Below are 24,455 nucleotides of genomic sequence, written 5' to 3'. Positions count from 1 at the left end.
TGAGGAGGGGATCCCACAGGATTCAGCAGTTCTGGGGTATCCAGAGGGATTATCCTGGCTGTGTGTTGGGGATATTGCCTCTACACAAGACAAGGGGCCTCTGTCCCTCCCCCTAGACAGTCAGGATGCTTCTACTCCACGAGGATACACACATTCACACCCACAGCCCGGCTGGTGGCTGCTGCCCCCAATCCGTCCTGCCTGCTTCTTCCTCCTCTGTGCTTCTGCTCCCACCCATGCTGGCCGCAGCCTCCACCAGCCTCTGCCCAGGTGATGTCCTGATGCATGTCCTCATAGAAGGGAGGGAGAGGGGCTCGGCCTTGGAGTCAGACACGTGTGGCGTGGATTTGAGCGGTATCAGGTAAGTTAGCTAATGTGCAAGAACCTCAGTTTCCTGACCAGTGTAGTAGACACGTACATGGGCTTGGGAAGGGTTTAGGGGGGCCCCAAATGGGGTGATCCATGTAAACTCAAGTGATGCCACGTGAGAGAGGGGGGTTCATTTCCCCTTCCTCCCATTCTTTGCCCTCCACGCTTCACTGCCTCCTTTCCTCCTGGCCTGGTGGTGGGTCCCCCTTTCTAGGCACCTGTCCCAGATGACCAAAACCAGGTAAAGCAATTGCCAAAGGAGACGCTGCCAAGAAAGTCCATCAGGATGTTCCAAACACTCCGTCTCTGTTGTGGTAAACGATGACTTTAATTTACAAAGCAGACGAATACTAAATCTTCATGAAATTAAAAACTATATTATTTATGTGAGCGGAAACGGAAAATGTTCTGTAGCTAGCAGCAATCCGGCTTTGTAGGAGGAACACTAAAATAATTAAAACCACTCGTGCTTCAGTAATAAATAATGATAATAAATAAATGTCCTGACCTTAAGCGAAAATATAAAATTAAAACCCATTTGGTATGTAAATTCATTCAGGACGCTAGCGAGTCTCCCAGCCTAAGACGGTGTGGGATGGAGGAAGCGTTCACTACATGAATTTTGAAAGGAAAATCAAAGAACAACAGAGTTGTGTGTGTATCGACTCATTATTCTCCTTTAATTCCATCTAATGCTGTGTGGAGCCTTGAGGCTGGGACATTAATTTCCTGCTTTTTCTGTTTCACCAATTCCTTGTGGAGACCGGGAGAAAGAATTTCAATCCTGGAGGCTGAAATCAGGGGAGGCCAGAAAATTGCAGGAGGGGTGGAAAACGGAATTTCAGAAAGGCAATTTTTAACGTGTTTACAGAAAGATGATGAAAAGGGGTTGGCACAGAGCGGTGCTGGGGCTGCCTGGGGTGCTGTGTGCCCAAGGGTTTGGGGGCACACGTCTTCCAGGGTGAATGAAATGCCCCTGCTTCTGCATCCAGGTGGGAACCATTCCAGGACCTGGAGAAGCTGGGCAGGAAGTGTGTGGACGGCCTCTGACTTCAGGAAAACACCGATCGGTTCCAGATGGTGCACCCCCCACCCCCCCGCCCCCTGACAGCCCAGCGCCTGACTTTACCGTGAAATTGCTGCTCGGTCCATGAAGCCTGTGGCTCCCCAGGCTCTCCAAATACAGCCAGCCTAGGAAGCTGCAGGGCAATGTGCCAGGCAGAAACTTCCAACCACTGCTGTGTAAGAAATGTAGAAAACACCCTTTCCATTTTATCCTATGTCTAAGACCTGCCACATGCAGCCTTTCATTCTGGGCTCCTAACTACCTAGTGAGGTGGATGGGGCAGCGATGGTTATTCAGAGTGTTGTGGTTCAGCAGCTAAGTTGTGTCCGACTCTTTGTGACCCCATGGACTGCAGATGCCAGGCTTCCCTGTTCTTCATGATCCCCTGGAGTTTGCTCAAACTCACGTCCATTGAGTCAGTGATGCTATCTAAGCAGCTCATCCTCTGCTGCCCATTTCTCCTTTTGCCATCAGTGTTTCCCACCATCAGGGTCTTTCCCAGGGTGTCAGCTCTTTGCATCAGGGCAGGCAGGGAAATTGAGGCACCAGAGCTCAGAAGAAGTGGCGACAGGGCAAGGGGCAGAATCCTGCTCTAGGTTGGTGCTCCTGTGTAGCTGGGGGGCCTCCCTGGGGGAGGGAGGAGATGGAAAGGAAGGCTCTCTGGACCTGCCCTGTCAGCAGGACCCTGGTTCTGACTCCATGTTCCCTGAGGGATCACTGCTGTCCCAAAAGAGTGGTGGAGAGGTTGTCCCATGGGAAAGAGGGACCCAGAATCATCAGCATCCTGAGAAGATGGGGCCTGAGGGAGAGTGAAAGCCCCGAGGAGCTATTCAATGCAGACCACCTCCCGTTCACTCTTCTGATACGACACACTCTTCCTGGTAGAAAAGGAGGGAAAAGTCCAACCTAAGCCCTTCAGTGTCTGAATGCCTCCAAACCATCCAGGCTTTGTAATCAAAGCACTGGCATAAGGACATATTTCCCCCACTTTTGAATCTCATTAGAAATCACTAAACTGTCAACAAGCCACCAGACCAGGTACCCTGATAGCAGAGGTTTACCACCTGGGGCTTGGGGAGGCCCTCCCGCCCACTGGACATGTGTGGCCTACCCCAGCTCAACCAGGGCTTTCAAGATCCCCTCCTGATTCTGCCTGCTAATGCCTATCTGACTCCATGATGGACACAAAGACAAAGAAAGCATAGCACTCGAGCTGAGGACCCTGAGGGGACCAGGGGATAGTGGGGAAAAATAGCTTAAAAAAAAAACAAACTTAAAAAATCAAATGGCGAATATTTCCTTAAAATGGCTTCTAGGTCAGATATGAAGTCCTGGACCAGTGTGCCAGGTGGGTGGGGCTGAGGGCTTACCTGCAGGGGTCAGGGAGTCTCCCACACAAAACTCTTTGGGGGCCAGAAGACAATCCCCTTCTCCCAACAGATTCGTGAAGAATCATCTGTTCTTGGCTGTCCCTGACAGTGAAGAGGTGTCCCAGCACCTTGACACAGCAAGGTCACCTCGAGCTCTCTGTCCCCTGTTTTCTGGGCAGATAAGCTACATCCTTGGCGTGTTCACTCTGGACAGGGGATGGATTATTCTTGCTAAAATGTCCACATGACCCCAAAGCACAGGCTGACCTTGGGGTGCACTGGCTGCAGCTGGCCTGGCAGGGCTGTGAGCTTCTTATGAGGCCTTGGACCTGTCGCCATGTGGAACCTGAGCCCCTCCCTGGGGGCTCACCTACCAGCTTCTGCCCTGCTCCCCTAGGTCAGAATATGCCTGTGCAGCTGCCCTGTGATGCCCACGATAACTCCCGGGCACTGAGTTCAGAGATGATTGAGCTCAGCTTCCAGGACTCCTGAGTCTTTGGGTGGGCAGCATGGGATTCAATGTGGTGATCACCTCCCCTCCACTCTTGCCCCTCTCTGTCCTCATAGCTGCCATCATGCAATCTATGGGCCTCTAACACCCTCCTGACCTCCTGGCCATCTCCCTTTTGTGAAGCCATAGCTGCCACTGACCAACTGGCATCACTGTCCCCACTGAGGAGGGGGCCCAGTCCCTAGAGGCTACTCAAACCCCTCTCTTCCACAGCAGTGAGCAAGGTGCTCACGAGACGCCCCCTCACCCATCCCATGGTTTCTGCAAACCTGCCATGCACCCAGTCTAGTGGGCTCAGGACAGCTCTGAGGCTCATGTGGCCAGGTGCTGAAGGAGGAAGTTGCGGGGGCAGTCAAGGGTCCTCATTTCTCCATTCGACCCTTACCGAGGACCTCGATGTGTCAGACTCAAGACAGAGAGAGGAGGGGAAAGTCAATCCTCTTTCACGGGTGGGAGAAGTTGGCCAGAAAGACTTCGGGGAGGAACGACAGGGCTGGGTTTTGGGAGATGATCGACGCTTCCCAGGTGGGAGGGGTGAGGGGTCCCTGCAGGAAGAAGAAGGTGTGGGGGCAAAGGCTGGGATGAACCTGCACTGAGAGACCGCTGTTTCCCTCCAGGGCGGCCGCCCGGCCGGTGGGGTGGAAGGTGAGGCTCAGCAGACCTGGCTGGAGCCCCAAGAAGGCAGTTCTACCCTGGGTGAGGGCCAGGGGAAGGCTGGAGGGCAGGGTGCGATGCTGGGAGACCATTTGGAGGCCTGTGATCAGGGGAGTCTGGGTGAAAGCCTAGATCGGCACTGTGGGCTTTGGGATGGACGGCGGGGATGATTTAACGAGGTTGATGGTGATTAGCCATGGGCTGTGGGGGAAAGGGCAAGGGAAGAGTCAGGGATGACCCTGGGCTAATGTGGGGGTCTGAGTCCCGAAGCCGAACTGAGGGGGCTGAGGACTGAAAGACTCCATGAAGTGACGCTAAGATGCCCATGGCACCCAAGGCTTGGTCCAGAAATCAGCTGGCTGTGTGGACTGGGAACCCAGAGAGAGGGCTGGCCTGGAGACAGGACACACGGAGCCTCAGAGCTGGGTCCTGGCTCTGCCCTGGTCCTTTCAGTCTCTTCCCTCACGAGGTGACCAGAGGGGTCCAGTCCAAATGCCCCACGAATCGGGGCCTCTCATGGGTTTCCTGCACAGACCAGGGGCACCTCTATATTTTCATCCCTCTGCCTGGAATGTTCTTGACCCTCTCCCCCACACTCCTGACCCCTCCCTTGCTCCCTGCCCACCTTTTTCAGGTCTTTGTTCAAAGCTCACCTAAACAGGCTTTTAAAACGACAGCAAAACTCCCTCTCCACCACGGGCTCTCGGACTTCCTTCTCTGCTTTATTTCTCGGGAGCACTTTCACCCTCAGACAGTTACTTATTCATTTGTTGATCTCCATCCATCCACTAGTGTGTAAGCTCCATAAAGGCAGGGATGTTTGCTTTGATTAGGCACACAGTAGGTGCTAAATATGGCACCCCACTCCAGTACTCTTGCCTGGAAAATCCCATGGACAGAGGAGCCTGGTGGGCTGCAGCCCATGGTGTCTCGAAGAGTCGGACATGACTGAGCGACTTCCTTTTCACTTTTCACTTTCATGCATTGGAAATGGAAATGGCAACCCACTCCAGTGTTCTTGCCTGGAGAATCCCAGGGACAGGGAGCCTGGTGGGCTGCCGTCTATGGGGTTGCACAGAGTCGGACATGACTGAAGTGACTTGGCAGCAGCAGCAGCAGCAGCAGGTGCTAAATAAATATTTATGAATGGATGAATAAATTAGTCTCCTCTGGTTGGCCTCACTCCCACCACCCCTGAATCTGGGATACCTTGATTTGCTGCTAACTCAGGGCTGTGCCCTTCCTGGCCTTGTTCCAAGACTGGGAATTGAAGGCTCAGGGTCTAGAAGGGCTACTCAGGACCCTCCTGGACTTCAGATGCTGCTCTGCAGAGTCGGAAGGAAAGTGGCCGCCGGTGGGTGGTGATCTTAGCGCGTGCTAGGCCACCCTTGGGCCTCACATCAGTCTGGAGAAGAATGCAGAGCCTGGGCAGGGCGCCTGGAGTTGGATGGAATTTATTGCTCTAAAGGCTCCCAGAGTTTTCAGATCTTGCACATCAACACACATACTTTGGCGGGGGCAGATGCAAAAAATAAAACCCCAAACCTACAGGAAACAATCTGGGAAGGCAGGAGGGGGAGCATGAAATGGACAAAACATATGGGCCACAAGGGCTGAATAAACAGAGCAGACAGAAGGCCAGCCCAGCCTAGGCCTTCGAGAAAAATCGCAGTTTAGAACGCTGCTTGGGAAGGCAGAAAACTCCTTTTCTCTTCAAGGCTGCATCCCTCACTGGTATTAAGGAAGGTGAATTTTAAGAGGAACCAAACAGAAAAGGTGACAAGAGGCAGGGGGCCAGGAGGCGCAGCCATACTGTTATCTCTTCTGTAGGTGCTGTGCTGTCTTGGTCACGTCCCTTCCCTCCCTAGGCCTCTGTTTTTGCGTATAAAGTGAGAGGTTTGAACAGTGGGCCTTCTGGCTCTGCTAGCTGTTCCATTTCTTGGTGTTCTAGCAGCCTCCTTCAAAACAGCCAGCTGGGCTATCCCAGAATGCCAGCTGTGTTCCCTTGCAAGTTATCACAATGTGGCAAGACCCAGAATGGAAGTCCACAGTTGTTCAGTGCACAGCCTGTGCAGCTGTACATGGCAGGTTCATCTGCCCTGAACTGAAGACACGAGCACCCTTTTTAAAGTCCATCAAGGCCCAACATTTGGGAAGGCTCCTCTGAGAACTGCTCTGGGAAACGGGAGTGCTGGATTTAACTTCTGAGCTGTGTAGCATCCAGATGGCTGCTGGGCTGGCCCTGCTTTCCTTAAGTCAAATTTTCCTCTGAAGGAAAAAGGAAAAGCTTGTTTCCCTCCTAAATATGCCTCTGTCTGCTGACCCTTGAGCTGCATCCAGGTGGGGTTTTAGAAGTTCTTCCCTGGAGTCCTGCACCAGGGCTGCTCAGAACTGGGCTCCCACTTCAAGCGGCCTGGGTCGACTCAGCAGTGCAGAGCAGAGGGAGGTGGATGGGCGGGATTCCAGAGTAACCCCCAAGGCCCTGCAGCTCCAGGACCATGCCCCCCGACAGGCACGGGGCCTCTCCTAAGCCTGGACATGCCCGGGCTGCCCTATTAATAGCCCAGCTGCAAGCGCTCTGCTCCTTTCGAGTTTCCATCTTGCTGGCACCGGGTTGGCTGTCTCAGTGGGGACGGCTTTCTTGCAAAACAAACAGCAGAATCAATACTTCCTTCACTGGGAGAGGTGGACGGTCTTCCAACGGCAGGTCAGGGGCTCTCTCCGTTTCCGCTGTAGAGTCCAAGGCGAGGGGTGCACAGGCTGCCAGGCCCCTGTCTGCCTCAATTCAGTGATTTGATTACATTCAATTAACAGACATTTATGGAGCACTTTCAACATGTCAAACCCTGCTGGGCGAAGAAGGGCGAGAAGGAAGAATGAGAGGGCCCGGCGCTGGGAGGAGTGAGCGTATTGAAGGCGAAAGACCCCTGTATGGAGGGTTATGGTGGATGTGCAAGTGGGCCAGAGAGAACCAGTGTCTGAACCCAACCATTGTGGGGCACAGTTGGTGTCAGCCACGAGGTGAACCGGATTGGGTGGGCCCCCCAGGGTGTACAAGCTGAGCATGGAGAGACTGACTCTGGGGTCCTTGTGGAGGCAGCCCCCACCCCAGTCCTCACCGGGCCTGACGGGAGAGCTTGGGGTGGGGCGGCCCCTCCCAGGGTGGAGGAGCTCAATTTCTCTCTGTTCCCTCTCTGTATCCTCCCGTGCACCTGGCAGGACAGCCAGGAATAACCTCAGCCTCCACCCTCCATGCGTAAAAAGTCCACGGAGGGCTTGTTAAAAATGCAAATGGAGGCTGCAGACCCAGAGACGCAGCACTGATAACCTTTGGTTGAGGGCGGGATGGTGTCCGGGAATCTGCCTGGTAGACAGGCACCTCAGGGACTGGCCATGGGCTCCGTGGGCAGGGGCCAGGGGTATTCATCTCCCTCTCAGCTCCTGTCACTCCCCGCCAACCCCAACACACAGGATTCTTAAGATCCTGAGTCCAAGAAGCATCCAAATTCCACATGCCCCAAATATAGGAATACAACCCGACCCTCCTCTCCCACTTGCTCTCTCACTTCTGTATGTTGTTAAACCTGCTGGCCGACTGTCCTGTGCTGACCCCCATCTGGGTCCATTAATAGCAACCGTAGGCTCAATGGACATGAGTTTGAGCAAACTCCGGGAGGTGGTGAAAGACAGGGAAGCCTGGCGTAATGCAATCCACGGGGTCGCAAAGAGTCGGATATGACTTTTAGAGCCTGAACAGCAATAGCAATGGCAGGGTCCATGTTGGATGCACCCCCGAGGTGCCCAGCACAGAGTCCCATTAAGGACTGGGTCCCAGGCTGCCCGCACCCCGCAGGTCCTGTGTGTGGTGACTGGTCTCACACGCAGTGTGCCTGGCATGAGGCAGAGGGGAGCCAGGGGGAGCCTCTTTCACGGAGGCCAACCAGGAATTTGAGATTCAAAGTGTTTCTCCATTTCAGGGTCGTGGAGATACTTGTGGTATCATTTTGTTTGCAACCAGGAGTCTGCGTGACTGCCAGCAAAGGAGAGAGAGTCCACGGCTCCATCGCTCCTAAAAAACAGCTCTGTGATGACCGCATCTGCCTGAAGGAGGAGCAGGCCCGGCCACTGGGTCCCCACAGAGGGGACTAGAATCGTCAGGAATCTCTGGGCAGCTTGACTGGAGGGGTGGGCAGCAGGTGGGGTCGGAGGATGGGTGGGGTTGGGGGGAGAGGGCGTTTCAGAAACAACCACCACAGAAAGACAGGCAGGAAGACGCCCGAGAGGAATGTCAACGTGGCCAGCACACCGGCTGTTCCTTCTCTAGCCCCTAAATTCTCGGTCCAGAAAAACGAAACCACTTTCCCTGCCCTCATGTCTGGATTCAGCGTGGCGCCAGAGACCATGCAGACTTTAGACCCTGGACACGGACGGAACGGCTTAGCCGGTGAGTTTTAGGATAATAAGGGCGATGGCTGGGGAAGTGCTGCTTCCTTCCCCTAAGCTCCGATTAAAGGCTGGAATATGGGTGACATGTACACGGAGGAGGACACGGCACAGTTAGAATTCTGCCAGCAAACAGTCTAAAATATTCATGAAACACGGGACCAGGCCTGACTGTTAACACTGCAACTGGTTCCCTCCAACGGAGTGACAAATGGGCGCCAAGCACTGTCATCTGTCCCTTTGATCTTTCCAGGTCCCGCCAGAGAGCAGAGGGGGGACTGGGCGGCCAGGGGAGGCCGTGGAGGAGGGGGCCGGAGCTGAGCTCTCTCCCAGTGGCTTGTATTTCCTTGTAAGAAGGTGAGAGAACTGTGCATTTCTTCAGACTATGAGGCAAAATAATTGGTTCTCCAGGTCTTACTCCATCAAAAGTGATTAGTGGGGGACCCTAGGGGTTCACTGTACCACACTAACCTCCTTTGTGATAGGAGCATTGTTAAAGACACAGATCTCAACGCATGGCATAGGCAAAAGGCAAGATGTCTAAAAAAAGTAATTGGCCTTCGAAAGAAAATAACGAGAGAAAAGAACAAAATGAACTCCTGGCTTCCTTGGTTAAGGGCTTCTTCAGACACGCTGAGCAGGAACCACAGTGCAAAATTGCTGCAATTTAACAGGGCGTCTAATTAAAAGGAGCAACACGGAGGGCCTTTTCTTCCTACTCTGGGTGTTGCTTCTTTCTGTGCAGGGTTCAAAAGTCTGACAACTCGAGGACAAAGAGTTATGTCCCCAAACAGTAAAAAGCAGCATATTGGCTACTGAATGACTGGTTTTTATATCCTTCTGTCCAACAAATGTTGCAGAGCCTTGCTATGTGCCAGCTGCTGTGCCAGGCACTGGGGTCACAGAGAGGAAAGAGATGCTAGCAGAGTCGGAGGGGGCAGGAGAGAGTGTCGACCACTGAAATACAGTGTGGGCGAACGCACTGGGGCACATGGCTCCTGGGAGCAGAGGGTCACCCAAGTATGAGGCCCTTTTTCTACCTACCACATTGGCATACTGCACCTTCCAAGAGGCCCTCCTACTACCCTAACTTTAAAAAAGTTAACACATTCAGGGAGTCGGGGATGGGAGTGCCCACCCACTGGGCCTGGGTTTCCTTCTGGGTGATGAGAATGTTCTGGTTCTGGAAGAGGTGACGGTCGCAAAGCCTTGTGACTGCTCTGAACGCTGCTGAGTTGTGTGCGCCTGAAAATGATGGATTTTATGCTTATGGATATTTTAGCACAATTTTTAAACAGTAATGCTTTCTGAGGTCAAATTCAATTTAAGCTCTGTTTACAACTTCAAGGGTTACTGAACAATCCATGAGGTGGGGCATGGAGGGGTATCCTGAAAGAAGTGTGGGGAACTCCTAGACAGCGATGCCGTCCCAGGGGCTTGACTCCCACCAGCAAGCAAGCGACACAATCCTGGCTCCTGGTATCCGAGATCGGAAGAATCTGTCATACCACATCACAGCCTCCCTCTGAAAGGCCACCGAGAAGCCGCTCCCGGCAGCATCTTCCCTGGAGCTTTGCCTGGTCTAACTGTAATCTCTCCTGAGGCAGAGCCAGTAAAGTGGTCTTCCTCCTTCAAGAGGAATTGGCCAGTGTGTACAAGTTTACTTCTCGGAACGTGTATGGTAGGCTGGGTACAGCCTCGTTCCTGTTACCCCGAGATGCCTCCTGACTCCGGCCTTCTGTTTCCAGTTACAAGTGGTCCTTTCCTCTTGGTGAGGGAGTTTGCTGAGGCACAGATCTGGGGAAACCACCAGGGGTGGGGGGAGAAATGGGAGAAGGTGGAAATGGAGCTTCCTCAGGTTTGACAGAGACCCCCCAGACAGATGCTTCTCTTCGGTTTGAACTAACCACCCAGCATTGAACTCATCATCCGAGCCTCCCCTCCTCCTGTGACTGTGCAAATATTTACTTCACCTTCATGCAGCCAGCAGTCCATCTGTTAATATGCTGGCCAGACAGGGGCCTGGTGACACAGAACTGACCTAGAAGTAGGTATAATCCTCTCTTCTAAATGTGCTTAATACCATTGATAATCTTGTCACATAAATCTCTCGGTTAGCAGTGAGCTGCAGCCACCACCAGACTCCAAGAATCTTTCAGTAACAGATTCCACCTCCTATCTTCTTTCTATACGGATTTCAGCTGCCATGTTGCTGAGGGCTTGGAAGAAACACCCTGACCTTTAACAGCCCTGTTTTTCACAGCAGTCTCTGGCAGACAAAGACAACGGAGCCCATCTATTCATTTATTTGGCCTTACCGAGGACCTCTGAGGTCCCCTTGCTTGCTTGTGCCCACTGATGGCCATTTCCTCTGGTGGGGTCTGGGATCATCATCTGCATCTTCCACTTAATCTCTTTGTTTGAGGCCAAATATAATAAAGAATCCACCTGCCATGCAGGATATATGGGTTCAATCCCTGGGTCAGGGAGATGCCCTGGAGGAGGGCACAGGAACCCACTCTAGTATTCTTGCCTGGAGAATCCCATGGACAGAGGAGCCTTCTGGGCTACAGTCCAATGGGGTCAAAAAGAGTCAGACGTGACAGGCAATGGAGCACGTATGCGTGTACATAATTTTCCATTCCAAGTGGTATTGCCCCTGACTTTCTCTGTCTCCCACGGTCATCCCCGAGTCTCTGTGCCTCCAGCACTGCCAGATTGAAACTGCTTCAATCGCCAAAGGCTTGGATGGACGTGATTAGCCCAAACGATGCAGCTGTTCCTCCAGATAAATTAAACCCAATGTCATGAAATCACTTCCCAGACGTAAGTAACCAGCGCGTACACCACTGGGCAGAGCCAATGCTCCCCAAACCTCAATTCTCTACTCCCAGAGTTCCCACTGCCCCAATCCCCAGGGGGCGAATCCAGGAGGAGGTGGCCTTTGTCCAGGATCACCATGCACCACTCTGCTTCCAACCCCAGAGGGACTGAAGAATAAATATTCTTGAAGCAGCACTGATGCCTGCCCCACTACGGCCTTTGGGCTGCCAGCAACATGTGGGCAAGCAACTGGGCTGCAGACTAATCTCACTCCCAGACTCACGGGGACAGCTGGAAAATACACTGAACAGGCTGAAGGAGCTGACCTGGGGATCTGTCGCCTTCTGAGATAGGCCCAGAAACCCCAGCTCACATTTGGGTCTAGGCAGGTATGTGGGTTTGGAGAGGCCTTCTGCCCAAGGAGGGCCAACCTCGGATCCCTGGGGCCAGCACATTCCTGTGGTTCTGTAAACCAATCTGCTAGCAATAACATGGTCCAAGTGCCACCTTTGAAGATGAGGAGTGGCTGAGACCATGGCTCTGGCAAATTCTTCTCCTTTCAATTACAATGACATAAATAGGGGCAGAGGAGGCTGCAAAGAGAATTTTCTTCTGAGTGAAAGTTGCTGAGAAGAGGGAAGTGGTTGGTGCTCAGAGCTTTTATTTGACTTGTGGGGTTTTCTGATTTAAAGAATTTACTTGATGGCTCTCTGAGTTTGATCAAGAGGCTTCTGCAGAGGAATAACCAATAGGACCTGTCTGTTCCCATTTTCTTACTCCAGCTAAACAAGAGATCTGACACAGGCTCACTTTACACAGAGGCCACAGTGGTGGCTCAGCTGGTAAAGAATCTGCATGCAATGCAGGTGATCCAACTTCAATCCCTGGGTTGGGAAGATCCCTTGGAGAAGGGAAGGGCAACCCACTCCCTTGCCTGGAAAATTCCATGGACAGAGGAACATGGTGGGTTACAGTTCATGGGGTTGCAAAGAGTCGGACACGACTGAGTGACTAACAACACAGTGCGAGGCTCGCCCAGGGCTCATAAATCTACATCTCTCTTTTCAGACAACAACACGCGTCCATGAGCCTCTGCGCCTACTGCCATAGGTAGTGAGAAGGGTGTGGGAGGGCTGGAGAAGCTCGCTTTAATTGCACGTTGAAAGTTTTCTAAATTGGAGCACCTGTGTTACAGGAAGCAGGCAGGTGGTCAGTAGAAAGCTTTTGGAAACATTTTTTGACATGGAGGAAAAAGGTGTGATGGTGTTTCATCTCACCTCGGCTGAGAGGAGGTCAGCAGGCCATCTGGCCCTGGGGTTAAACTCCGAGCATCAAGGGCCCAAACGCCCAGCTCCTGCTTGGGTGGGCCTTCTTTAAGGAGATCCAGGGAAGAGGGATTTGCCTGCACTGTAGCAGGTTCCTAGGGTGGCCTTGGCAAATTGCCACCAACTGAGGGGCTTACGTGATAGAAATGTATTCTTCCTCAGTTTTGGAGGCCAAATGTCCAAAGTCAAGGGGTCAGCTGGCCACAAGCTCTCTGAAGGCCCTAGGGAGAATGCTGTGTCATCTCTCCCAGCTTCTGTTGGCCCCAGGCATCCTTGGGTATGGCAGCATCACTCCAGTCTCTAGTCTTCGTACGGCTGTCCTCTCTGCGTGTCAAATCTCCCTTTCCGTTCTCTCAAAATGATGCTCACCGCTAGTTTTAGGGCTCACTCCAATCCAGGACGATCTTACTTTGAGAACCTCACTTTACACCTGCAAAGACCCTATTTCCAAGTAAGGTCACATTCAGAGTTTCTGGGTGGACACTTGGTTTGGAGGATTACTGTTCAACCCACTTCACAGACAGGGCCCTGACGTTAAATCCTAACTCTGCTTTCTCATTACTTTATATGTTTTAAAGATGAGATGGGCATTTTCGGAGGAGGCCCATTCTTTCCTTTTTTCTTTTTTTAATGTTCAATCACTTTGTTTTTTAAAAATTTATGTATTTGGCTGTGTGCTGGGTCTGGGTTTTTGTTGCTGTGCAAGCAGGCTTCCTCTAGTCTCAGAGAGCAGGGGTTACTCTCTGGTTGGGGAGCGCAGGTTTCCCATTGCAGTGGCTTCTCTTGTTGCGGAGCACAGGCTCCAGGCACACAGGCGTCAGTAGCTGCAGCTCACAGGCTTAGTAGTTGTGGCTGGCGGGCCTGACAGCGTGAGCTCAATTGTTATAGCCCATGGGCTTATTTGCTCCTCCTCATGTGGAATTTTCCCGGACCAGGGATCAAACTCATGTCCCCTGTACTGGCAGGCGGATTCTTATCCACTGTGCCCCCAGGGAAGTTTTTTTTTTTTTTTTTGAGTATAATTGCTTTATAATGTTGTGTTAGTTTCTGCTGTACAACAAAGTGAATCAGCTATGTGTGTGTGTATATATATATATCCATCCCCTTCTTCTTGTGCCTCTCATTGCATCCCAACCCCCATCCCATCTAGGTCATCACAGAGCTCCTGCTTAAAATACAGATCAGATTCCTACCTGGTGAGGCTGCTGGTGAGGCTGGTGTGGCTGGTGGGGTTGGGAAATTCTGGCAAGGTCTCAAGTGAGCAGAGGACAGGTTTGAGGCACGAAGCCCAGATCCCCAGGCTGTGTTCTCAGACCACAAAGCAGATGGCTGCCTGGAACCCCAAAAAGTCCCTTGTGGGGCAGGGCCACTCAGGCAGCTGTGAAAGCCGCTGCCATTCCCGGGAAGCCCCCCCAAGTCATGGCCCTGAGACACCACCAGGCCTTCTCGCCCTCCACCCTCCACCACCATTCCTGGCTCTGGGCTGGTGCTTAGAAATGTTAAATAACAATAATAATAATAACATGTCTGAGTGTGACGCTTTAATAGCCAATCTGTCATTTTCCTACTTTATTCCTGAGATTTTAAGAACTGTGCCCTTCCTGCACAAAACATCAGGGTGCATTTATATTAAAAAATGAAACTAATTAAAATGTTTGAAAACCATAAACCACACCACCATAAAACAGCAGCAGCCCTATTTTTCCAGTCGCAAAAGATTTTTCTTCCTTGTTTTGTGGCCCACCCTGGTGAGCAGACTATGGGAGGTGGGAGCCCAGGGCAGCGGTGTTAACCTCTGGGTGGGACCTCTGGTTTCCTGACTCTAACTGGGAGTCTGAGGGAAGCGAGGCCGGTGCAGCGGCCAGATGGCTGGACTCAGATGGGGGAGGCTCCAGGACAAGCTTCAGGTCATCAGAATGCAACCCACTTAATGAGTGCTTGTGTTTTGGGAGGGTTTTCCAAAGGTGAACCCCAGCGCTTAAACACAGCAATGCTGTTGGCTCCACAGCGCTGAGCTAGGCGGGGGTGGCTGTAGAGTGAGGTTGATGTGTGGTCACTGCCTGTGACTGGCTTGTCCGTCACCACAAATGAGATGCCTACGATGGGGAGGGACACTGCCTTCACAAAAGTCCATAACCGCCTGCCGATGTTGGGGACACAGGTTCGATCCCTGGTCTGGGAGGATCCCACATGCCTTGGGGCAACCAAGCCTGTGAGCCACGCTAGAGAGCCTGTGCTCTTCAACAAGAGAAGCCACTGCAATGAGAAGCCCAGGCACGCGACTAGAGAGCAGATCCCGCTCGTTGCAGTTAGGGAAAGCCTGCGCGCAGCAAAGATCCAGCACAGCCAAAAATTGAAAAAAAAAAATCCACACCAAACGGACGGGCCAGAGAACCTTCTCAGTAAACAAAGTGAGTACATTTGCAGAATGACTAAACGATAGAGAATTCCAGTAATGTGCCCCATGCTGGAAGGGCAGGCAGGCGGGACGCTGGGGGCCAGGAGAGGACCAAGCACATACACGAGAAAGGCCAGAGTTTCACTAGAGCTGTCCCACGAAGCAAGAGGCATCTGAAGAGCACGGGAGAAACCAGCAAGGCGTCAGTGGTTAAATGCTCACACTTTGCGTTTTCTCTGATAAGAGTCCATTTATCTGAAAAAAAAAATTACCCCCCAGGGAATTTCTCTATAAAACTAAATCCATATTATCAGACTCACAGACATGCAGAACAAATTTGTGCTTGCCAAGGGGCAGGGGGTGGGGGAAAGAAGGACTGGGAGTTCGGGATCAGTAGATGCAGACTATTATATATAGAATGGATAAACAATAGAGCGCAGGGAACTACATTCAACATCCTGTGAAAAAACATCATGGAAGAGAATACAAAAAAAAACATCTCTATGCGTATAGCTGAGTCACTTTGCTGTACAGCAGAGATGGACACAACACTTTAAATCAAATATACTTCAGTAAAAAAGATTAAATTAAAAAACAACTAAACCCATATTTTACACGTTGACATTACCACCTCCAGCGTTACTGAGCACTTCCTGTTTGCCCAGGGATGGGCAAGAATTTTTTACCCAGAAGTTCCAAAATTCTTACACAGTCCCTCTAAGGTAGTATTGTTGTTGACCCCATTTTACAGATGAGGAAAATGAGGCTGCAGAACGGTTAAGCAACTGACCAATGATGTGCGCCCAGGCTATCTGTCTTTTAGACCAGTGTCCTTCCCAATTCATGTTCTGCCTCGTGTGGTACCAGGGCTCCCACACACGCCCTGGCCGAGCTCACCTGTGTCAGAGTCAGGGCTTGGAGCTGAAGCTGGGCTGAAGTGTGGGACACAAACTGAGTGGAGATGGGATCGCTGAGGGCCCTAAGCCGCCTTATGTTCAGGGCCAGTTTGGAGTAATTGCACTTTTAAAAGCAGGTGTGGCAAGATCAGTTTTTCAGCGATGGGGAGAATGGACGAGACGGAGTGGGCAGACTGGAGGCAGGGAGACGGGCAGGGAGGCGGGCAGGGAGACGGGCAGGGAGGCTTCCTCTGTTCCCCAGGTGATGTGGTCTGGACCATGGCAGTGAAGTGGAAACAAGGAAATGGGTGGACTTGAGACACATCTGAAGGTGGACCTGACGGGCAGTGATGGGGGTGCTGAGGAGAGGTGATGGGATGAAGATGGAGAAGGAGAGTCCCGGTCCCTTACACAGCTGTGTGGGTGGTGGACCTGGCCCTGAGCCAGGAGTTCCAGAAGGAGGAAGCAGTTTGAGGCTGAGGCGGCAGGGTTTAATTCTGGGCATTTTCTATTTGAGGGTCCTGGCAGATGTCTAAGGGGAGACATCCAAGCAAAAGAATTGGGAGTCAGAAGCATGGGCGTTGGAGTAAGAAAGGTCTGAGTTCAAGTCCCATGTCTAGCACTTATGAACAAGTTGCCCAGGCTCTGAAACTCTGTCTGCTCGTGTGTGAAATGGGGTTAATTGTGGACTCACATGAGGCTGTTGTAAGAACTGAAACAGAACATGGCAAACTCTTGGCACGGTGCCCGGGTCTCCATAAATGGTTTAAAAAACAAAACAACAGCAAAAACACAACTACCATCACAACCACTCACAAGCAGAAGGTGGGTTGGAGCCCAGGACTGACTGTTCAGGACACAAGTCCTGGATTTGAGATCATCGAATGCAGGAGATGATTTTTCATTTCATGGAAGCACAGTAATTGCTTTGCAAAATGCCCTACTTTGGGACTCCTTGAATCAGTGAGGAACTGGTGTATTTCAAAACGTATTGAATTTATTTGTAGCTATTGACTACAATCACGGAGATGCACACGAAGAACTAGAGGCCGTCACAGCACTTCTCTGAAATGAGAATATATGACCACGGAAAGGTGGAATATGATTTTCAAAAGTGCACAACTATTTTTTTATTGTAAAGCGAGTGAATTTCCACCTTCTTCTAACACTTCAGTTTAATAATTCAACACATACTTACTGAGCACATAGCAGGCCAGTGTGAGATGCTAGCAATGCAAAAGCTAAGAAGACAGAATCTTTTGTCTCAAGGGAAGGGAGGCCATACTTTGAAGGCCGTGGCCATCATAGCAGATCACACCTATGGATTGTGTACTAGACACCAGACAGTCTCATTACTAATTCATTTAATTGCCCTCACCACCCAATAGAGTAGATTATATTATTATCCTCTTTAATAGAAGGGGAAACCCAGCTCTGAGAGGCTAAGCAACTTGCTAAAAATCACACAGCTAGAAAGCTGAACTGGAGGACGGAATGGCAACCCACTCCAGTATTCTTGCCTGGAGAACCTCATGAACAGAGGAGCCTGGCAAGCTATAGTCGATGGGGTTGCAAAGGATTGGACACGACTGAGGTGGCTTAGCATGCATACACGCAGAGAGCTGAAGCATCAGGGTTTAAAAGCAATGAGGCTGACACTGAAGTCAAGGCTCCTCATCCCATCACTGTGCTGGGGTGGAGGCGTGTTGGTACTTCATAGCTGGTGTGTTTACACATCGGGTGTCCCCACTAAGGTGAATGAATGTGGTCGGCTAACCTATTGATTGTCCCACAGTCCACGTGAAAAACCTTCTGACCCTGACCGCCTCTAACATGCCCACCCGCCTCCTCTCTCTAGTCACCCCAGGAGCTCTACTCAAAGTTGCAATCCGGGAACAACGTCTCTAATGATAAAGGGGAATCACTAACTTACCAGTGACCAGCTGCTTCAGAACTCCCCATAAATTTAGCAGTGGTCACAGGAAAATTATTTCAGCCCCTGGAGTCCCTGGTCGGAGGGGCTTCTGAACAAGGCCAGAGGCATGGGCTGAGTGTCCACCTGCTTTGTCCAGCTCTGCATTTGGGGCAAAAAAGGCTCGGGGCTCCCTCTCATATTCTCCTTTCAGATTTTTCTTGGGGGCAGCCAGGCCACTGCTTCAAGCCAAGTTCTTGACTTCAAAGACAAAAGATGGAACCTGGCATTACTCAGGGCCATGTGGAGACAACAGAGGTGGCGCAGCCAGAAGGTAATGGATCTTTTGGGACCACAGAGCAGGACCAACAGACCCACTGGAGATGGGTGTCACTAGCCAGGGCTTGCTTTACTGGGGCAAAGCAGCCGATGCATGACCAGCTCCTGGACCATGGATGTATGGGTATTTAAATCTCTGCCCCTAAGACAGGCAAAGGTGGGTGTGAGAAGTAGTGGGAAGGGTGCTGCTGACCCCGTGATGCCAAGCAGAGCCCACCTGGTCCTGGCTGCAAAGCCAGGGTTCCACAGACTGGAGGAAAGCAACACAGAATATCCAGACTCTGGGGGAATTTGCAAGAAAAACCCAGCATCTGGTGTTGGATGCGGCAGTTCCTGATCTCTGCTGGGAAGGAGGGTTTTCTTGGAAGCCTGATGCTAATTTTAGGGAACCTTTGGACCGGCCTTGCACAGGCTTTTCCCATAGCCGTGTGAGCTGTCAGATCAAGGGGCCCCGTCAGCCTGGGGAGAGAACCACTGGGATCTCAGAAATGATGCACCCAAATTCCGAGCACCAGTGTCTTCCTCAATTATTTACAAGGAACATGATGTGGTGGAATGGAATCTAATTCATAATGCCTCTTTAATGCCTTTGTAACACAATATTCACAATATTCCCTTCTCATCTCAGCACGTGACAAGTTGCCACTATTGAATTCCCATTAATATGAATTATGGGTACAATATATTTTGCCCAATATTCTCTCTCTCCTCAGCCTAATGTTGTGGGAGAATAAAAAATCATACGTTCAGCATATTCTTGACGCATGAGGCGATGGCGGCACAGACTCTGTCTGCTCCTGCTGGGGTGGAGGTGCCAGAGCTGGGGGGGGTCCCCCGGCCCCCGAGCTCAGTTGAGGTGAGTAAGCTGCGGGGCGAGGCTTCCCCAACCTCTGCTCTCTTCTCAGGATCCCAGGCACCGTCAGATCCAGGTTGTTCCCGCCCCACGGCAGGCCGTGTCTCCACATCGTGACAGCAACACGAGGAGTCGGGAAGCCGGCTGGAAGGGTGCTCACAATGTGAGCCTGGGCGCTGCACCTCCCGGCTGGGTTATATGGTGAGGGTGAGCTGGCGCCCACCTTGTACAGTCATTGTGGGAGGCAGTGAATGCATACACTTAGAACCCTGGCCGGCCCTAGTAGAGAGCATTCAACAAACATTAGCGACCTCAAGGACATGTTTGGGGCCCTGGCTGGCCAGCAGTCCTGAACTGCATCCTAGGATGGCTTCTGAGTTCCTGAGGAAAGTGCATGCTTGTGCCAGGGAGGTCATATGTCATGTCCAGAATACATAGCTGGCGAGATTTATAATTGCTGTTGAACGCGACATGGCTGAGACTTCACCTGCAGCCCCAGGTCTTGAGTGCTGGAGAAAATGATCACAAATACAGCTTCCAATGGCTCCATCATCCCCCAGGCCCCTCCTTCCTCAGCGTGTGGCTCCCCGCCGTGCTTGGCGGTCACCTGCGGAGAGTGGGAAGGCTGAGCATCCTCCCAAGGCAGCGAGGCCACCTGGTGAGTCAGGACAGGACTCCTCTGTGACACCAACCCTGCCGTCGCCCAGGCCCCACTCCTGGAGGCCCGGCCTCCCTCCTGCCTGTTCCTCAGGGATTCTTCCCCACGTGTCAATCCAGCCAGCATCGGTCTGGGTCAGGCGTCTTCATTCGATTGTCTGCCATTCTAGACCCTGTGGCTGGTGCTTTCATTTCTCTGCATAAAGGCTCTGCCTGGATTTACACAGATATTTCCTCTCTCTTTTCATGGCCGGGCACTTCTTTATTTCTAATCTTTTTCACCGTGGTCACATATGAATGACACAGAATTGGCCATTTTTACCATTTTTATAGTACACAATTAGTGGCAGTCATTACATTCACAATGCCATGCAAACATCACCACTATTCTAATCCTTTATCATGACCCTAAACAGAAAGTGTACCCATTAAATAGTAACCCCACATCCTTCACTGAGCTCCTTTCTGTCTGTATGAATGAGGGCATTTATTTTTATAAAGTGTTTTTGCTTTGCTCTTTCTTGCGGACCTCACAACAGTCCAGTGAAGTGGGCACTGTTGTGTCCACCTTATAGGTAAGGAAACAGAGTCTTGGAGAGCTTAAGTGTCCTGCCTTGAGGTCACTCATCCAGTGAAACATGAACTTGGGCCTTGAACCCAACCTCCTCCCTTTGACCTGGGGTCTTCCCCCCATTCCTGGGAAGAATGCCTCCCAGAAGGGAGATGGTAACAGGTACCTTTTCCTGCTCTTTTTTCTGTTCCCCCAAAGCAGTGCTGACCCTACAGGGAAGGCAGTCATAAGTCATGGCTGCTTCAGTCCTGTCTGAAGTTAAAGGCCAGGATTCCATGGCATCTCCAGGGCCCAGCCCATGTTTAAAACCATGGGAATGGCTGAGGCACCAAGAGAAAGCGTCCCCTTGAGGTTGGATATTGCTGGTATTGCTCCAAGCCTACCCGGCAATGCCAGTGGGTAGTTTTGATGATCTAGACTGGCCTTCTGGGATGGAACAGGCCAGAGCAATCTGAACACAGCCATGAATGTGGACACCAGCTGTGCACAATGTCATGGGCTAACACAGAAACCCTGAGAAAGAGAAGATGTGGTCTCGAGGCTCAGTATTCCCCAGGACCCTACGTCTAAGCTGTGTCTACACCTCCCACATGGCTTGGTTCAGCTTGGTTCGTCACCCCTGGGAGGTGTGGGGCTGGACTCTGCAGTCCTAAACATGCTTTGGTCCTGACATCTGTGGTTGTTTCAAGCTGTTGATGCGCTTACCTGCTTCAGTGGGGAGCCCGTGCTATCTCTTTAGGAGGTGCTGCTGACTCCAGGGGAGACGTTCATGGAAAGATGTTCAGCCAGTTACTCACGTTAACAGATTTCACTGAGGACTGTGTGAAGGGGGCCCATATAGAGCTAGATGCCTGGATCCTGGAGCTGGACTGCCCAGGGCTGAGTTCCAGCCCTGCTGATCTTGAACAAGTCCCCTGGTCTTTCTCATTCTAAGTGATGGTCATCATAATGACCTCAGAGGCCTGTGATGAGAATTTAAAAAATTCCTGTTGGGGACTTCCCTGGTGGTCCAGGGGTTAAGAATCTGACTTGCCATTCAGGGGAAGTGAATTTGATCCCTGGCCAGAGAACTAAGATCCCATGCGCCCTGGGGCGACTAAGCCTGTGTGCTGAAACTACTGAGATCACCCCCTCTGGAGCCCCTGAGTCACAACCAGAGAGTTTGTGTGCTGCAACGAAAGATCCTGCATGATGCAGTGATGATCCTGAATGCTGCAACTAAGGCCTGACTCGGCCGAATAAATGAACAAGTAAATAAATTAAAAGTTAATGTTGAGCAGTGCCTGGAACAAAATAATGACTGCACAAATGCTTTAAATGAAACAAATATAAACTGCAGGGAATTAGAGGTAAATGGGAGAAAAATCTCAAGGAGGTATGAATACTTGAGAGAAGAAGTTGTGATCCCAGGACTCCAAATGAGAGAAGGGAAGAGGTGTGGAACCCAGGGTGAAGACTTTGATGCATAGAATCCGTATGGCCAGCATGGCTTTGTTAGTTGCAACACCGACAGTGAGCCCACAGGGCCCTCAGTCTGGCTCACATGCAGGTCTCATCTTCATCCTTATCACAGGCAAACACTGGAATTACTCCTCTTTGAAGACTCATCCACCATGTAGATAGATGTGGGTAAAGATGAGGCCAAAGGCATGTGTTCCTACCTACCCCCACAATAGGTGCTAAATAAAAGAATAAATCACTCCAAAATCACTGTGGATGGTGACTGCAGCCATGAAATTAAAAGATGCTTATTCCTTGGAAGAAAAGATATGACAAACCTAGAGAGCATATTAAAAAGCAAAGACATCACTTTGCCGACAAAGGTCAGAATAGTCAAAGCTATGGTTTTTCCAGTAGTCATGTATGAATGTAAGAGTTGGACCATAAAAAACGGTGAGTGCCAAAGAATTGATGCCTTCTAATTGTGGTGCTGGATAAAACTCTTGAGAGTTCTTTGGACAGCAAAGAGATCAAACAAGTCAATCCTAAAGGAAACCAACCCTGAATATTTATTGGAAGCTGCAGCTGAAGCTCCAATACTTTGGCCACCTGATGTGAAGAGCCTGCTCATTGGAAAAGACCCTGTTCCTGGGAAAGATTGAGGGCAGGAGGACAAAGGAGTGACGAAGGAGGAGATGGTTGGATGGCATCACTGACTCAATGGACATGAGTTTGAGCAAACTCCGAGAGAAAATGAAGGACAGGGAAGCCTGGCGTGCTGCAGTCCATGAGGTTGCAAAGAATCAGACATGACCTATCAGTTAAACGACAAAAAGAATAAATATTCATATGCCTAAATTCATTCTGTCCTCAAATATTTATTGAGAACCTTTATATACTGGGTATCATGTAGACCTTACTCCTATGGACTTCACTGCCTAGTAAGGAGACAAATTAATAAATGGATAGGTACCATATATTATAGGTATTTATATGGACATAAACAAAACTGTCATGGGAAAAAAGAAATTATAGCATTTTTTTTCACCACAGAAGTGTTAACATTTAGGGTGTCAGTTGCAGGATGAACAAGAGTGTTTCTGGGCAGGCAAGAAAGGGAATGAAAATTCTGGAAAGAGGAAGTGGCAAGTTGCAGAGGCCCTGGAGCCTGAGAGCTCCTCTCATGTGGCTGAAGTGGGTGAAAGGGGCGATGTGCTCAAATGACCCCATGGCTCAGGCACCCAAGGTGTTGGATTCCACTCAGACAGAAACATGGCCCCATGAAGTATAGGGGCTGCAAGCTGTGCCCTGGTGTTGGCATTCAGGGAAGCAACAGACAGCAGAAGCCCTGTACACCGCGGAGAGCTGAAATCAATGAGTAACAGGCAGAGAGCATCACAAAGGCCACTGCAGCCGTTTTTAGCAGCCAGCGTGTCAGGTGAGGTCTGGGAGGTGGAAGAAGACATCTATACTGTTGCTTGGGAACTGTCTGTGCTGTGGAGACAGTTTTCAAAATAATTTATTTTTAAAATACAACCAGCATAGGTATTAGTTCAGGTAACAAAAGCCCAGAGGCAAGCAGGGCGGCAGCATTCGGGCTCTGGTGCCAGATTTCTGGAATTCTCTTGTTTTTCTCTTCCTTGTGTGCTGGCTTCACCCTCAGGCTTGTAGCATGATGATTATAGCAGTTCTAGGCATCATGTCCAGACATGACCATGTCCAGAGGAAGAAGGATTTCTTTTTTCTGTGACTCTTCCTTACAGGCAAGAAAACCTTTCCCAAAGCCCCCAGATAGGATTACCCTCGTGTTCCGCTGGCCAGCACTGGGTGCATGACCCTTCCGGAACCAATGACGGGGAAGGGAAATGGGATTGCCACGCCTGGTGTTGAACCACCATAATCCCAGTGGGGACCAGGGTTTGCTTTCCCAAAGTATGGGAAGTGGTGGCTGCCTGAACAGAACTGAGGCTGGGTAGACAGCCAGCAACCCCCACCACAGACCTCAAAGGTCACTTTGTCAAGTCTGGTGTGGTTCTCCACCTTCTGCACCCTCACAGCAAGAGCCACCCGACCCACTCACAGGCTTGGCCATTCTACTTCCCTATTTCTACCTCCTATCCCCTAGCCTGCTGGCTTTAGGGCCACTTCTCACCTGGTAAAGGAGTTCTTATCTGATGCTAGTCTAGTGCTGAGTTGGGCAGCGCATGGAGCACTCTGCTTGCTGGCAGCCCCACAGGGTGGGGGCATGGGGAAACCCCTGTGGCCTTCTAGAAACAAAAGAGGACAGCAAGCTTAACCAAGCTGCTTGGGCCTCGGAGCAGGTCTGGCAAGGAAGCGGTCATGTGGTGACAGAGAGTGCTTTCCTTAAGGGACTGTAGTAGTCATCAGCTAGCAGTTTAAGGGAGAGAGGTGCTGATGACTGGCCTTCTGTGATTGGAGTGGGCACCTTGCTTCCTTCCCAGCTCCTAGGACTCCTGTTATGGTGCTAGGGAGTGCAAAACACCTAACCATCATCTCATGAAACATTAGGAGAGGAGAGGCTGGGGAGGCAGGACCCTACCCCAATCATCAAGAAAGGTGTGTGGCAGGCTTCTCTGAATGTAGACTGATGCTCTGCTGGGTTCTCACGGTTCTTTATTTTTTATATTTATTTATTTACGGCTGTACTGCAAGACATGCTGGGATCTTGGTTCCCCAACCAGGGATCAAACCTGTGCCCCCTGCAGTGGAAGCGTAGAGTCAATCATTGGGCCACCAGGGAAGTTCCAGTCATGGCTCTTTATTTGCCAGAGGAAAATGAGGTTTCCTGCCTATGAGTTCTAGAAGTA

At 51.0% G+C, this 24,455-nt stretch overlaps 1 protein-coding gene across 6 annotated transcripts in view; it reads right to left on the bottom strand.

Moving 5' to 3' along the window:
- Positions 1-24,455, bottom strand: part of KLHL29 (kelch like family member 29) — a 331,409-nt gene that overhangs the window by 113,347 nt on the left and 193,607 nt on the right. The window lies entirely within an intron of this gene.

The sequence above is a fragment of the Bos mutus genome, chromosome 11 (assembly GCF_027580195.1).
Source record: "Bos mutus isolate GX-2022 chromosome 11, NWIPB_WYAK_1.1, whole genome shotgun sequence".
In the NCBI taxonomy this organism is placed as follows: domain Eukaryota; kingdom Metazoa; phylum Chordata; class Mammalia; order Artiodactyla; family Bovidae; genus Bos; species Bos mutus.
This window is presented reverse-complemented; position numbering and strand designations above follow the sequence as displayed.